Source organism: Henckelia pumila, chromosome 4 (assembly GCF_033568475.1).
Source record: "Henckelia pumila isolate YLH828 chromosome 4, ASM3356847v2, whole genome shotgun sequence".
NCBI lineage: Eukaryota > Viridiplantae > Streptophyta > Magnoliopsida > Lamiales > Gesneriaceae > Henckelia > Henckelia pumila.
Genome location: NC_133123.1, coordinates 207,922,982 through 207,938,356, shown reverse-complemented (window position 1 = coordinate 207,938,356; position 15,375 = coordinate 207,922,982). Strand labels below are relative to the sequence as shown.

The window sequence follows — 15,375 nt, the reverse complement described above, 5'->3', positions numbered from 1 at the left end:
TTACTAAGATATCCCTGCACATTTTAAAAACTCAAATGGATTTTCCCTCTATCCAAAAGCTACATTCCGTGTATTTTTTGAAAAAACCATCCATGCTCATGGTTAAATTTTTTTTCCTTAAGCACAAAATGTTCATACAAAAGAATTTATAATCATAAAAAAATATTACAGAACTCAAAAAAAGTACTGTGATTAGACTTTAGAAACGGTGGAATTATCTTGGGTTTCAATATCAATATTGAAGTAAAAAATTTGCAGATCTAATATTTATTTTCTCGTTTTTTGCTTTTAATTTGGTTCTTCCTTGAATGTTGGGAGTTTTGGTTAGTTTGCTTTTAATTTGGTCAATAGTATTTCAATGTTGGAAAATTTGGTAGTTAATACGATAGGATGAGAGAAAAGCAAATATTGCTGTCAAAAATTTTGGAAACAATGAGAAGGGTAAATGCAATGAGAAGAAGGGAAAGAAGATGAGCAATGCACACGAACCAAGAAAAGAATAAAAAGAGAAAATGTACTAGAAAATGAATTAAATTTTTAAAGTAAAAAAAATATTATTTATTTATAATGAAAAGGGTAAAAAATAATTTTAAAATTTATTATTATCTCAATCTCGATATCAATGATTCAAATCAAACATATAATTATTTATTTCAATCCTATCATATTCTTTCCATAATCCCAATATACTGTATCATTATATTATCATATCTATGGAACCAAACGTTGTCTAAGGGTAGGAAAATTCTATGCTAGGAAACAGGCAGTGCCCGTTTGCCAAAATCAACGGTCTCAGATTATGTGCATATCAATTGATTTGATCTGCAGATCAATTTGGGCCATTAATCTGCCCTTAGGATAGCCAACCCTAAGAGCAGCATAGACAAACCCCTAAGGCCATCTCCAACCTATATCCTCTATATTTCATCCTCTATCCTCTAAATAGAGATTCGTGATCTCTATTTTCAAAAAATTTCTCCAACCCATATCCTCTAAATATTACCAAATACTCCATTTTTTATTTTATTTTTGTAAAACATATATATTTATATAATAAAAAAATTACATAATATGTTTTTCAACTATATTAATTGGATATGGTTAAAATTAAAATCGTGTAATATATTAATAATTATGTATTATAATGTTAAACATATTAAAAAATTAAATTTACACGACTCGTTATTTTTTTAAAAAAATATGCATTTATTTGGTAATTAAATTGCAAACACATGAAAACAGTTGCATTGCACACAACACAAACATTAATCATACAGACAAAATAAAAATTAACATAAACATAAACAACACATAAAAGTTTAAAGAACAATACATCAATTGACAATTAGGAATACTAAAATTCTGAATTACTATATTCCTCCCACAAATGGTCGATAAGAGCATCCCGAAGTGCATAGTGAGCCGACTTATCTTTTATTTGACGATGTCGTGCAAGAAACTCTTGAAATCGAACATGCTCATCATGTGCCATTTCAACATATGGGGTGGGTGCTTCGCGATAATTTGTGACTGATACATGCTCATCCCTTTCGTCTTCAATAATCATATTATGCATTATTATGCATGTGGTCATGATATCATGCAAGACTCGTTTGCTCCATAATCGGGCTGGTCCAGTAATTATTGCCCACTTTGATTGAAGTACACCAAATGCGCGTTCAACGTCTTTTCGACAACTTTCATGTCGTACTGCAAAATATTGTCTCTTTGGACCTTGTGGATTGTGAATTGTTTGCACTAGAGTAGCCCACTTTGGATATATACCGTCGGCTAGATAATATCCCACTGTGTATTTGTGGGGGCCTCGGGTTGCTAATCTCATCTTAGGGCAATTAATGAACAATTAACATTCATTAAACATCAATTAAGAAACCAAGAGCAAAGTAAATTTTTTTTTTTTTTAAAATTCCAGTGTCTCGCTCGATCGGTGAAAAACACCCGATCGAGTGAGCACAATTGCTCAGCTCTCGGATGGAAGTATAATTTGGCCTCGCTCGATCCGTCAACTTCTGCGGATCGAGCGAGCCAAAAACTAAAATTCTCTGTTTTGCAAATTACAGGGCTCGCTCGATCCGTCAACTTCTGCGGATCGAGCGAGCTCCAAATTCCAGAAATTCTGCAGAAGAGTTTTTGCTGTCAAACTCGATGCACTATCAAATCTCATCACCATAATTAATGCAAAACATGGTTTAAAAATCTGGAACTTGCATCTACATACAAACAAGGTCTCAAGCATTTATACATGCATTTATTACATCGAAAAAGTCGCTAAAGAACGATAAACGACATCAATTATTTCATATTCCATACATGTAGTTCAAAATAAACTAGACCAAGGTTCCTTGCTTCTAGAGTTCAAGACATCATCTACAACCCGAGTCCTCATGTGCTAAACTCTCTCCCAGCTGTCAATGACGTCGATGACTAGCTCCTGCCCCATCTGTTGTCATGCACACATACAAAAAAAGACAACAGCCAGATAAACTCCGGTAAGAAAACATTCTCAGTATAACCAACATATAGAAAACGTTAAATAAATCATCTTGACTCTATTTAAACTCGACTCAACAAGTAGAGTACGTAAACTCTTTACAAACGAATTGATTCACATAACTTTAAAGCCATCAAGATTCATAACTGATCTTGACATGGATATCCATCTAACGAGTTCGTAACCGACTCGCAAATAAGGTTAACAGCAACCTTGGCATAGAATCGATTCAATATAGCATCATATCAACTCAAATTTAAAGATCCACTACCTGAGATGGATCGACAACATCACAATCAAATCAAAACATAAACAAGTATGTGATTTTTGCGGGCCAACTCAAAGATAATCGTTCTTGAGTTTCAAAGTCCCTACTTCGCGATGTCGTCATTATACCTTTGTTTATCTTGGTTCTGAACTCTTCAATCTGAAATATAACAACCAAAATACTCATATCAAACTTCATTCAAGATTATAATTTCAGAAACGAGTCAAAACCATCAAGAATTCATCAATCAATCGCATTTCAAACCTCAACTCTTTCTTCTTCAGTTTAACTCGGCGTCTTGAATCGTTGGCCTTCAAACTCGACTGAAATTGAAGAATAAAAATGCTATAACATTCACATCATCAAGATAACAACTTCAGCTCAGATATAGGCTATCAAAACGATCCAAAAACTCGAATCAACGGCGTAGCGATTCAAAATCGGTAACCGACGTAATCCCGAAACCATTTCTAACTTCTAACCAACTTATACATGTATTTCAAATCAATAACCAGCTGATATATCATTCGAATCTTCATCTCAATAGCTATAATCAACAACTATAAGCTGGAAATCATGTTTAGATGCATTCAATACAAACTTCTCAATCCGGTTTCAACATAGAATCGCATAAACGTCGATAAACATAATCGAAAACTCAACATCTGATATATGTCCTTTATTGAATTTGAAATCCATATAACACAACATAAAACTTACACGAAATCGAAGCCCTCGTCGTAAGGATTCCAGAAAACTTTACGGAATCGAAATCGGACAACCGGTTCAAAAGTTACGAGGATTTGAATATCGGAAAATCAAAAGAAAATAAAGATCTCGGCTTGATCTGTACAAGTTTTCTAAATTTTCTAAGGCAAATACACGTTTCATGCTGAGTCTTACAATTAAAATCTGATAACTTTCAACCAAAATTGCACTTTAGTTCCTCATCTTTTCAATATTTGCAATTTGGTCCTCGATCCCTATTTTAATTCAATTTCAATCCTAAATAATTTAAGAATATTAGAATTTAAATCGAAATTCTAAATATTCCCAAATTAAATATACTCGGATTAAAATTAAATAAATTTGGATTAATATTAATTAATCCCGGGCCTTACATTTCTCCCCCACTAAGACATTAGTTCGTCCTCGAATTCATAAACAGTATAGATATGCAGTCCGCATGCTCATAAGAATAAAGAATAACTGAAAACTGAATAAGAACTCACATCAGTGAAATAGATAAGGAAATCGTTGCTTCATATCTTCTTCGACTTCCCAAGTCGCTTCTTCAACTCCGTGTCGATTCCATTGAATCTTCACCAATGAAATGGTCTTCGTTCGGAGTTGCTTTGCCTTTCTATCGAGAACCTGAATAGGTTGCTCGAAGTAGCAAAGAGTATCATCCAACTCAGCTTCATCAGATCGAATAACATGAGATTCATCAGATATATATTTCCTCAGCATCGATACATGAAAGACATCATGTATTCCAGATAAAGACATAGGAAGAGCGAGTCGATAAGCAAGATTGCCTATCTTCTCGAGAATCTCATACGGCCCAATATACCTCGGAGATAATTTTCCTCGTTTGCCAAATCGAACTGTGACCCTGAACGGTGAAATCTTCAGAAACACTCTATCTCCCTGATCAAAAGATAACGGCCGTCGTCGTACATTTGCATATCTCGTCTGTCTATGCTGCACTGTTCTCATTCTTTGCTGTATCAATTTCACTTTCTCAATCATCTGTCTGATCATATCTGGCCCTAACTCAGGTACCTCAGACACATCATCCCAATACAAAGGCGATTGACACTTCTTTCCATATAATGCTTCAAATGGTGCCATCTCTATACTCGTCTGATAACTGTTGTTATAAGAAAATTCCATAAGTGGTATAGAATTTTGCCATGTAACACCAAAATCAAGTACTACAGCTCTAAGCATATCCTCAAGCGTCTGAATAGTTCGTTCGGATTGACCGTCAGTTTGAGGATGGTAAGCAGTACTCAAATGTAAGCACATACCTAGAGCTTCCTGTAGGCTATGCCAAAAGTGCAAAGTAAATCTCGGATTTCGATCAGATACAATAGACTTTGGCACACCGTATAGTCTTACCACTTCTCGAATATAGAGATCCGCCATTTGATCATGACGATAAGTCATTCGGTAGGGAATAAAGCACGCAGATTTCGTCAATCTGTCTATGATCACCCAAACAGCATCGCATCCTTGAGATGATCGTGGCAACTTCGTTACAAAGTCCATGGAAATGTGATCTCATTTCCATTCAGGAATCGATAAACTCTGTAATAAGCCACCTGGTTTCTTTATTTCAGCTTTCACCTGTTGGAAATTCAAACATTTAGATACAAATTCAGTCACATCAGACTTCATTTGTTTCCACCAGTACTGACTCTTCAAGTCATTGTACATCTTTCTGCCTCCAGGGTGAACACTATAGAGACTGCAATGGGCTTCTTTCAAAATATTCTGTCTCAAATCTGCAATATTGGTAACAACTATTCGGTCATTCACATACAAGATATCATCGTCACTAACCTTGTACTCAGAATGATGTCCTGATCGAATCATTTCAATCGATTTCTGCACATTCTGATCGGCTTTTTGTGCTTCTTTGATACGAATCAATAACTCTGGCTCAGCACTGATTGCATAAACTCTCATCGGCCTTTTATCTGTCTCAAATACATATCCAGAACTACAACAATCTTCAATCAAATTAGACACACCTATCGTAGACAAGGATAAAGCACATACCTTTCTACTTAGGGCATCCGCTGCTGCATTAGATTTTCCCGGATAGTATTTGATTTCACAATCAAAATCTTTCAATAAATCAAGACAACGTCGTTGTCTCATATTCAATTAAGATTGTGAAAACAGATACTTCAGACTTTTGTGATCAGAAAAAATTTCAAACTTCTCGTCATATAAGTAATGTCTCCAGATTTTCAATGCAAAGACAATTGCAGCCAATTCAAGATCATGAATCGGATACCTGACTTCATATGGTTTCAGTTGTCGAGAAGCATAAGCGACAACATGTCCTTTCTGCATTAAAATACATCCCAAACCCTGGTGAGAAGCATCACAATAAACAATAAAATCACCAGTACCTATAGGGATTTTCAAAATCGGCGCTGTAGTCAATCTCTTCTTGAGTTCAACAAAACTTCTTTCACATGCCTCAAACCAAATAAATGGTACATTCTTCTGTGTAAGCTGTGTAATAGGCTTCGCTATTGATGAAAAATCTCGAATGAATCGACGGTAATAACCTGCCAAGCCCATAAAACTTCGAATTTCTGGCACAGATATCGGTCTCTGCCAACTAATAACAGCTTCAACCTTACTCGGATCCACTGAAATGCCGTCTCCTGAAATTACATGACCAAGAAAAACAACTCGCTGCAACCAAAACTCACATTTGGATAACTTGGCATACAATTTCTCTTCTCTTAATATTCTCAATACAGTTCGGAGATGATCAGCATGTTCACACAGATTCTTAGAGTATATCAAAATATCATCGATAAAGATAATCACAAAACCATCTAAATATCTTTGAAATACTCTATTCATCAATCCCATAAAAACTTTCGGTGCATTCGTTAGACCAAAAGGCATGACTATGAATTCGTAATGGCCATACCTGGTTCTAAATGCAGTCTTAGGAATATCTTCGTCTCTAACCCTCAACTGATGATATCCGGATCGGAGATCAATCTTCGAATATACCGACGAACCCTGCAATTGATCAAATAAATCATTGATACGAGGTAAAGGATAACGATTCTTTACCGTTGCTTTGTTCAATTGCCGGTAGTCAATACATAATCTCATTGATCCGTCTTTCTTTTGAACAAATAATACCGGAGCACCCCATGGGGATACACTCGGTCTGATATATCCCTTGGCCAACAAATTTTCAACTTGGTCCTTCAATTCTTTCAGTTCAATCGGTGCCATTCGGTAAGGTGCTTTCGATATCGGCTGTGTACCTGACATCAATTCAATACCTAAATCTACCTCTCTGTACGGTGGCAATCCTGGAATCTCGTCAGGGAATACATCTGCAAACTCGCTCACCACCGGTATATCAGTCAATGTCGAACTAGTCTTCAGTATATCGACTGCATAAATAAGGAATCCTTCCGCCCCTTTCTGTAACAAGTCAGTCATAGAAAGAACAGATATCAAAGGAATTCTGGCTCGTGATCCCTTACCATAGAATTTCCACTCATCAGTCATATCAGGTCTGAACTTCACAATCTTCTGAAAACAGTCCACTTTTGCTCTGTACTTGGTTAGCATATCGATACCGATTAGGCAATCAAAATCAGATAAACCAAGAACGATACAATCAAGCTCAACTTCATTACCTTCGTACTGTAGTACACAGTTTCTAACAGACTTCACTGATACTATACCTTTTCCTAACGGTGAAGATATAGACACTACAGTAGCTAATGACTCAACAGACAATGAATACAACGTAACAAATTGTTCAGATATGAAGGTATGCGACGCACCAGTATCGAATAAGACATAAGCAGGATAACCAGAAAGAAAACAGTTACCTGCAATTACATTGTTCGGTGCTGCTTGTGCTTGCTCTTCTGTCAATGCAAACACTCGTGCTTGTTGCCTCGAAGGTTGATTCACTGTCTGACCTCCTCCTCTACTCGGTGCTGCAGGCTTTGGTTGAAAAGAGTGAACAGAAGATGTAGATTGACCTACCAGTCTCAATGATCCCGTACCCTGTGCACCTTTAGAACCTCGTTGTGGACACACTCGTGCAAAGTGTCCCATCTTGTTGCATATGTGGCAGCTTCCAAATACATCTCGGCATTGTTCATTGGTATGGCGACCACCACATTTGGTGCAATACACATCAGACCTCTGTCCAGCTCTAGACTGTCGGGAGCTACCTGAACTCGAAGAGCTACTACCACCAGATCTATTGAATTGTTTACTCTTGCCCTTGAAGAAGTTCTTCTTTCCACTACTGCTACCTTCAGCTTCAAATCGAGGTGGCGGTGGAATCTGTGGCTGCTCTTGGGACTGTCTCACTGGCTGTGGCACAAACTGTGCTCTTCGTTGTTTCAGTATCCCTGCTTCTGCACCTTTTGCTCGATTCAGAGCATCAGCAAAGGTATTCGGTCTTCCCGAATTCACAAGTGTAAATACATCAGGATTCAAGCCATTGATGAATTGATCGGCTTGAGCTTCATCATTAACAGCGATATGTGGAGCAAACTTCAACAGGCTAGTGAATTTTGCAACATATTTTTCGATATTCAACTGTCCCTGTTGCAGACTTGCAAACTCTGCTCCTTTATCCTTGCGATAAGACACAGGAAATAAACGCTGATAGAAAGCAGTTCGAAATACAGACCATGTAATAACAGTACCTTGGTTCTCCAATGCTTTCTTCGTCTCTATCCACCAACTCTTATCAAGGCCATGCAGTTGATGAATAATCAGTCTCACACGACGATCATCTGAATAGTCAATAGACTCGAATAACTGCTCAATATCTTCCAACCAGTTCTCGCACTCTATAGCATTCTCAGTTCCTTGCAACTTCAGTGGTTGAAATGACTGGAATCGTTTCAGAAGTTTCTCCATTGGATTAGCATCACTAAACTCATCAGTAGAAGTACTACCCTGTCCATGTTCAGACACTGTCACTGGGACCTGTGTAGCATTCGTCTGTTCAGGCTGATTCATAGCCAACGTCTGTCTAACTCTCGGTGTTGGTCGGGGAGGCATATCTGATAATCAAACAAATTAGTGTACAGTTCAATCTCAATTACAACAAGTCTGTTGCAGTCCACATTGCCTTCATAAAAGATCGAGTTTCGATTCATCCTCATAATACATGCTAGTACTTCAATCAAATAACCAGATAGCATGTAATTCAAACCATTGTATAGCATATTCTTCGCAAATTATCACAACATCATGTGACAATTTAATATCTGTAATCAATCAATCATATACCATACAATTATGAAAGCAATAAATAAATCAGAATAGAAGACTCGATCTACCCCGCTCATCTAATCTCAGTCCAAGAAACTTATCGCTCTGATACCACCTGTTGTAGGGACCTCGTGTTGCTAATCTCATCTTAGGGTAATTAATGAACAATTAACATTCATTAAATATCAATTAAGAAACCAAGAGAAAAGTAAAATTTTTTTTTTTTAAAATTCCAGTGTCTCGCTCGATCGGTGAAAAACACCCGATCGAGCGAGCACAATTGCTCAGCTCTCGGATGGAAGTATAATTTGGCCTCGCTCAATCCGTCAACTTCTGCGGATCGAGCGAGCCAAAAACTAAAATTCTCTGTTTTGCAAATTACAGGGCTCGCTCGATCCGTCAACTTCTGCGGATCGAGCGGGCTCCAAATTCCAGAAATTCTGCAGAAGAGTTTTTGCTGTCAAACTCGATACACTATCAAATCTCATCACCATAATTAATGCAAAACATGGTTTAAAAGATCTGGAACTTGCATCTACATACAAAAAAGGTCTCAAGCATTTATACATGCATTTATTACATCGAACAAGTCGCTAAAGAACGTTAAACGACATCAATTATTTCATATTCCATACATGTAGTTCAAAATAAACTAGACCAAGGTTCCTTGCTTCTAGAGTTCAAGAAATCATCTACAACCCGAGTCCTCACGTGCTAGACTGTAGTGACCCTTACCCGGATCACCTACTAACAGAACTTAGGCATGCAATTAACTTAATTAAACAGATATCAGAATAAAACTGCGGAAACCATAAACTTTATACAATCTCAAGTAAAGGAATCTGTAATTTATCCAAATAATATACAACCAAATCGAATAGCTGTATCAACCTCAAAACAACAGAAATAAAACCTAGACGAAGCTCCAACTGGTCAACCACTGACTAGCCCCTCTTGGATCCACCCGCCTCGTCCAATTGCAAACCTGCCCCATGAAATAGGATGTACAGAAACACAGAGTACGAGACGTGAGCATAAAACGCTAAGTACGAGAGTATGAGTATACATGCATGCAAAGTGAACTCCCTATAAACTCGAGGTCAAGGATCAGATAACAGAGACAGACCGGGCCCTGGTATGTAGCACGCTGTGCCGTCGCTTCAGGAGGTGGCTCCCATACCATAATACAAGTGGATATGCCGGACCCAAATCGATGGAAGTCCAACGACCAACAGGATAGGGAAAAACCCTACTAGCAGACATCTCGAAGGAGATAGCTCAGTATGCAAATGAATGCAACATAAATCAATGACATATAAACCATGCAGTCACATAATACATGCATACTCAGTCAAGATATCTCGAACAGTACTTCCGTACCTCAAATCAGTGCAAGCTCTGCCAACTCTAGGTCCACGCCTATAGTCTGCTATACACTGCCAAATGATACTACTATCATTAAAGCGCTCTAAAAGCCTTAGCTAATGTTGTAAATTTTTCCTCGCAAGCGTACGAGTGTCAAGTTTTAATATAGTGATAAAATCAAGTATCGATCCCTCAGGGAGTAAAATGAAAATATTTAGTACTTGTAATTAGAATAGTCCAAACTTTATCTAGAAAATCAAACTTTGAGAATTTTGCAATAAAATAAATAATCAGTTGATTTTAGATAGCACGCAAACAACTTTCAGGAATAATCAATCAGAGAAAATGGTCTAGAGGTATAGATTTCACCTGGTTTCAACAACAATCAATCCTAATTAATTAATCTTCATGAATTTCAAAGAATTAATAGCCAAGAACACTTACGTGTATTATTCCCTCTCCCGAGTGCCGAATAAAATATATCAACTACAATTGAATTCCAATATTCCTATTAAGAATTTACTTGCAGTGATCAATTCAAAACTATGTTCTCTTTTAAAAAGCTCTGTTATAGTTATAAGCTCTCCCGAGTCAGATAAACAATTAACAGTGTATTTTCCAATGGTCCTATTCAAAATCTCCTCTCCCGAGTGCCAGATTTCAAATAAATATTACAAATCAATTTTTGATCAGATAATTGAAAAGAAAATCAATTCTAGAAAAAAATAATTAATCTAGAAGAAACTCAATTCAATAAAATCAAAAATTCATGAAAGCGTCTACACCAGGTTCCATCCGACCTCTAGACTCTAAAAATTAGTTCATACTAAAATTCTGAAAACAATAAATAAATAATCCAAAAATATTTAGAATAAAATAAAAGATAAAAGAAACAAATCCGTCGTCGACGCCGTGTCCGGTCTATCAAACTCCGTCTTCGTTCTTCACGATGAAGCTCTAGAAAATCCTTCAAGAAATCTCTCGATCAAACCTCTGATTTCTTCTTCTGTACGTGTGTGGCGGCTCTCTCTTCTCAGATTCTAATGTATTCCTTTTATATCGCATCTCAAAAGCCCACTCAAAAGCCCACAAAATATAAAAGTTTCCTTCCGATTAAAATTTCCAAACGCTGAAGCTTGCGACACGCGGGCGCCCCAAAGATCAGGCGAGCGTGCATAGGGCTCTGGCTCAAATCTTCACTCTTCAATGAACAAGCGCGTTAGCTCCTTCTCTTCTCTTCATTAGCGCTAAAGTTAGCGCTAAAACAAGGCCCAATATGAAAGCCCAATTTTATTTCCCGTTTCTTTCTTCTTCTCTGACTTCTTTCTTCTTTCCTCTCTTATTCTTTTAATTCTTTTCTCTCAAATCTCATTTTTCTCATTTTTCCTCCTTTTCCACATAAATTCCATAATTTCCTACAAACACAAAAACAACAAAATACCCACATAAATCTGCTCGAAATAAGCAATTAACAATTAAAAGCATATATAAATTAAGTGTATAAAATACACTTATCAAATACCCCCAAACTTAGACTTTTGTTAGTCCCGAGCAAAACTATTAAATTCCAAAAACTAATTCTATCAAACCAACAAGAATAGTCAAGAAATATTATGGAACAATGGCCTCAACAATGATTTCAAAAAAATATCAAATCCAATCATATCCAACCTACTAACACTCGAAAGTTTCAATCATAACAAAATAACCGCATAAACTCACAATCTCCGCAACTCAAGTTCAAAACACCATTCTCCAAATTCAATTCAAACATTCATAGATCATGAGGACTTTTCAAGGATAGCATAGGATCAAATATAGGATATTAATAAAAAATACTCACAATTAGGTAAATGCAAAGAATAAACGTGTAAGTGTTTAGATCAAAATTCATAATCATTAAAATCATCAATCAACAGTCCATATGCTAAATTCTCGCAACTCTTCTCCACTAGTATATTGGGCAACTGAGACTCGGTCAATAGGACTTATTCAGCTTATAATGTAAGGCCTGGCTCACGGCTACAAATAAAGGATAAGAATTCAAAATAAGGAGTAATTTATCATTATCAAACTCAATTACGACTCCCTTTTCATTCACAATTTCACATTCTTTCAATTCACTTCATTTCTCAACTTTTTCACAACTCTTCTTTTCAGAACTTTTTCTTTCTTTCCCAACTTTTTCAATCATATTTTTCAACTCTTTTTTTTTCTACTACCTTTTTTCATCTTTTCAATTCATCCACCACACCAATCCTTTTTTCACAAATAAAGCTAGGAGCATACAACATTTTAGCATTCAAATTACTCCCTTAAAGGTAGGAAATAGTATATAGGCTATTCAGGTAGTCAATGTAGGACCTTGAAATAATAACGAATGGGGGTATAATCACACGTTTACACGCATGCCATTCGATTTTCAATAAAGCTCAAACAAGGTACTAGGGATAAAATAGATAATTAGGTAGCTTGAAAGGCTCAAACGAATTCAGAAAAATCTCCTAAATCATTCCTAATCTCAGTATTGCCCGTATTTCACCTCGAAGAGTGTTCGAACTAGTTTTAGACAAGTCTCAATCCACAATTAAATCATACAAATTCAATCAGTGCAGAAAAAGAATAATCATCAGCAGTTAAAGATGATTTTCACAACAAATTCAGAATTTTCGTACCTTAAAGTACTAATATACAAGTGTAGCTCAAATGGGCAACTAAGGATAAATTCAATGAAAATTAGGCCCAACAATTTCAAACAATGCCTCAATCATATCTATGTCTGTATGTCTCAAAAATCAGATTCAAGTATTAATCACAGAGTATATAGGAAAATTGTTCATCTAATTGGTTCCATTTTTTCAAAAATTTTTGTTAGATAAGTGGACAATCATGGATTTCAGTTATAGCACAAAAATATTTTTCATCAGCCATGCATCCATATATTTCTCAACTCAATTCAACTCAACTCAACAAAAACAACAATTAAAAATTTTATCTATAAAGCACACAATAAAATTCAACTACTCAACTATCAACCAAACAACTAAATCACTAAATCAAAAACTAATTCACCCCCCCAAACTTAATGTAATCATTGTCCCTAATGATTAAAAATCAATAAAAAAAACAAGGGACTCATACCTTCGACACCGAGCATCAGGACTCGGCGTCATCATCATCATCTCCATGGAACGAAGGTGCAGCAGCAGCAGTATCATCAGAAGACCACTGCGGAGGAGCTGGATAAGGCACAACAGTGGGCGGATAATTCTGGGCAAGAGCGGCAGTGAAGTCATGCATGTATGTCATATGTGCTTGCATCATCTTCCACTGCTTCTTCATCTGAGTAAGCACGGCCGTAGAATCATCACGAGTAGAATACTCAGTGGCCGGATGCGTCGGTAGTGACATTGGTCCTTCCAAATAGGAAGGAGCTGGCTCAAAGTGTGGTAGTGGCTCCGAGGGTTGCGGTGGTTCAGCTGCCTGTTCAGAAGTACTGGCTGCTTTCTTCTTCTTGTCCCATCTCAATGCACCAGTAATTCTTATAGGACCTCGAATTGGAAGAATCTGCTCTGTATCATCCCACACAACACCAGCTAACCGGCAAAGTTGAGTAATCAAAGACGAGTGGGGTAAACTGATAGTCGAGGAACCCCTAACTGCAGCAATAATAGACTCCTGAATTACTCTCCCAGCATCAACGGCTTTCCCTGTCACAATGCAGTACACCAGTCCAGCTCTAAACTTAGTCACATCGGATGTATGCCCAGATGGCAACATCCTGGCAGCCATAAACTCATGCCAATTGTTCGCTTCTCGTCGAAGAAATATGGATGGAAATGTAACAACTTCATCCTTCGCATTCCTCTTCCATTCCGCCCCATCCTCACACAAGGTCTGAAGTACAATGTTATCTGGATATGACTGATTCTTGAATACCTCATACTCATCATCTGCAATGTCCAAATCTGGCATTTCATAAAGGCTGTTAATTGTACTCTTATCAAAAGGCACCAATTTCCCTCGAACTCGAACTTTCAGATTCACGTCTTTGACCATCAAATTTGCATAAAACTCATGAATCAATGATATAACAGCATCTGGTGGACTCCTAACAAATGTCTCCCAACCTCTTCTCTTAGCTTCAATTAACGCCGGTGCACTATGCTCTCTCAAACTCATTCCTCTTTCTTTGTGCATCCCTCGCTCCATTACATCAAAACAATACTCCTCTGCTGTGGCATTCCAAAATCTATGTCTATCATATGAAGCAGCAGAGGACGACGAAGAAATTGCTCCTTTCCCTTTGGTTTTCGGTGGCATTGTAACTCACTAATTCAACTCAATTCAAATCAAATGTCTCAAACAATGCAATAAACTCCCAACAATTCCAGCAACCAACGTTATAATATAACCCAAGCAATTCAACAAACACTTGGTAGGCACTAATACAATGATATAGAATTTCACTGCATCAAACGTACTCCACTCCACAACTCAGACAACCCAATAGCCTCAAATCACAACATTTATCAAAAATCAAATGTAAGAGATAAAATTTCAGCTTTTGTACCGTTCACGAATACATTTTCCAAATTCTTCAATTTCCCCTTTCTCGACAAGCTTAGATGGAGCAAGACCAATTCTGAGAATCTCTGCCTTGTAATTAAGATCACAATCTTGAGATGATGATATTTTGTTGAGTAGAAGATTTACGATGATCGTGCCAGTGCGTCGAACGAGGGATCGTGATTTAAGTCTGGGAGGAAGACTCTAGAATGGGCTTTTAAACTCCTGAAGTAAGGCGTGCGCGATAGCGCTGTTCAATCGCGCGTTAGCGCTTGATGTTGCGGTGTAAAGTAGCGCGATAGCGCTTATGTGGTGGTAAAGTAGCGCGATAGCGCTATTGGTGAGCGCGATAGCGCCTGCATTGGAGGGTGTAGGAGCGCGTTAGCGCATAAGATAGCGCTGTTGGTGAGCGCGGTTAGAGAGCGCGATAGCGCATGCTTCTTGCGCTGGTATAGAGGGCGATAGCGCATGGTGAGGCGCTATTCGTGTAGCTTCAGTGCGTAGAGTGGAGGCGGGCGCGCATAAGCCTCTGATTTAAACTCTCAAATCTTGAGCGGACGCCTCCAATCTTGGGCGAGCGCCCATAATGCGCTGCAAGAAGACCAAAATCCTGAAAAATAATTCAACAATTTTAAAATTAGAC

General features: G+C 37.4%; 1 pseudogene; it reads right to left on the bottom strand.

Moving 5' to 3' along the window:
* Positions 1 to 1,354: 1,354 nt before the first annotated feature.
* The window catches only part of LOC140862682 (protein ANTAGONIST OF LIKE HETEROCHROMATIN PROTEIN 1-like), a 37,318-nt pseudogene continuing 23,297 nt past the window's right edge, over positions 1,355 to 15,375 (bottom strand).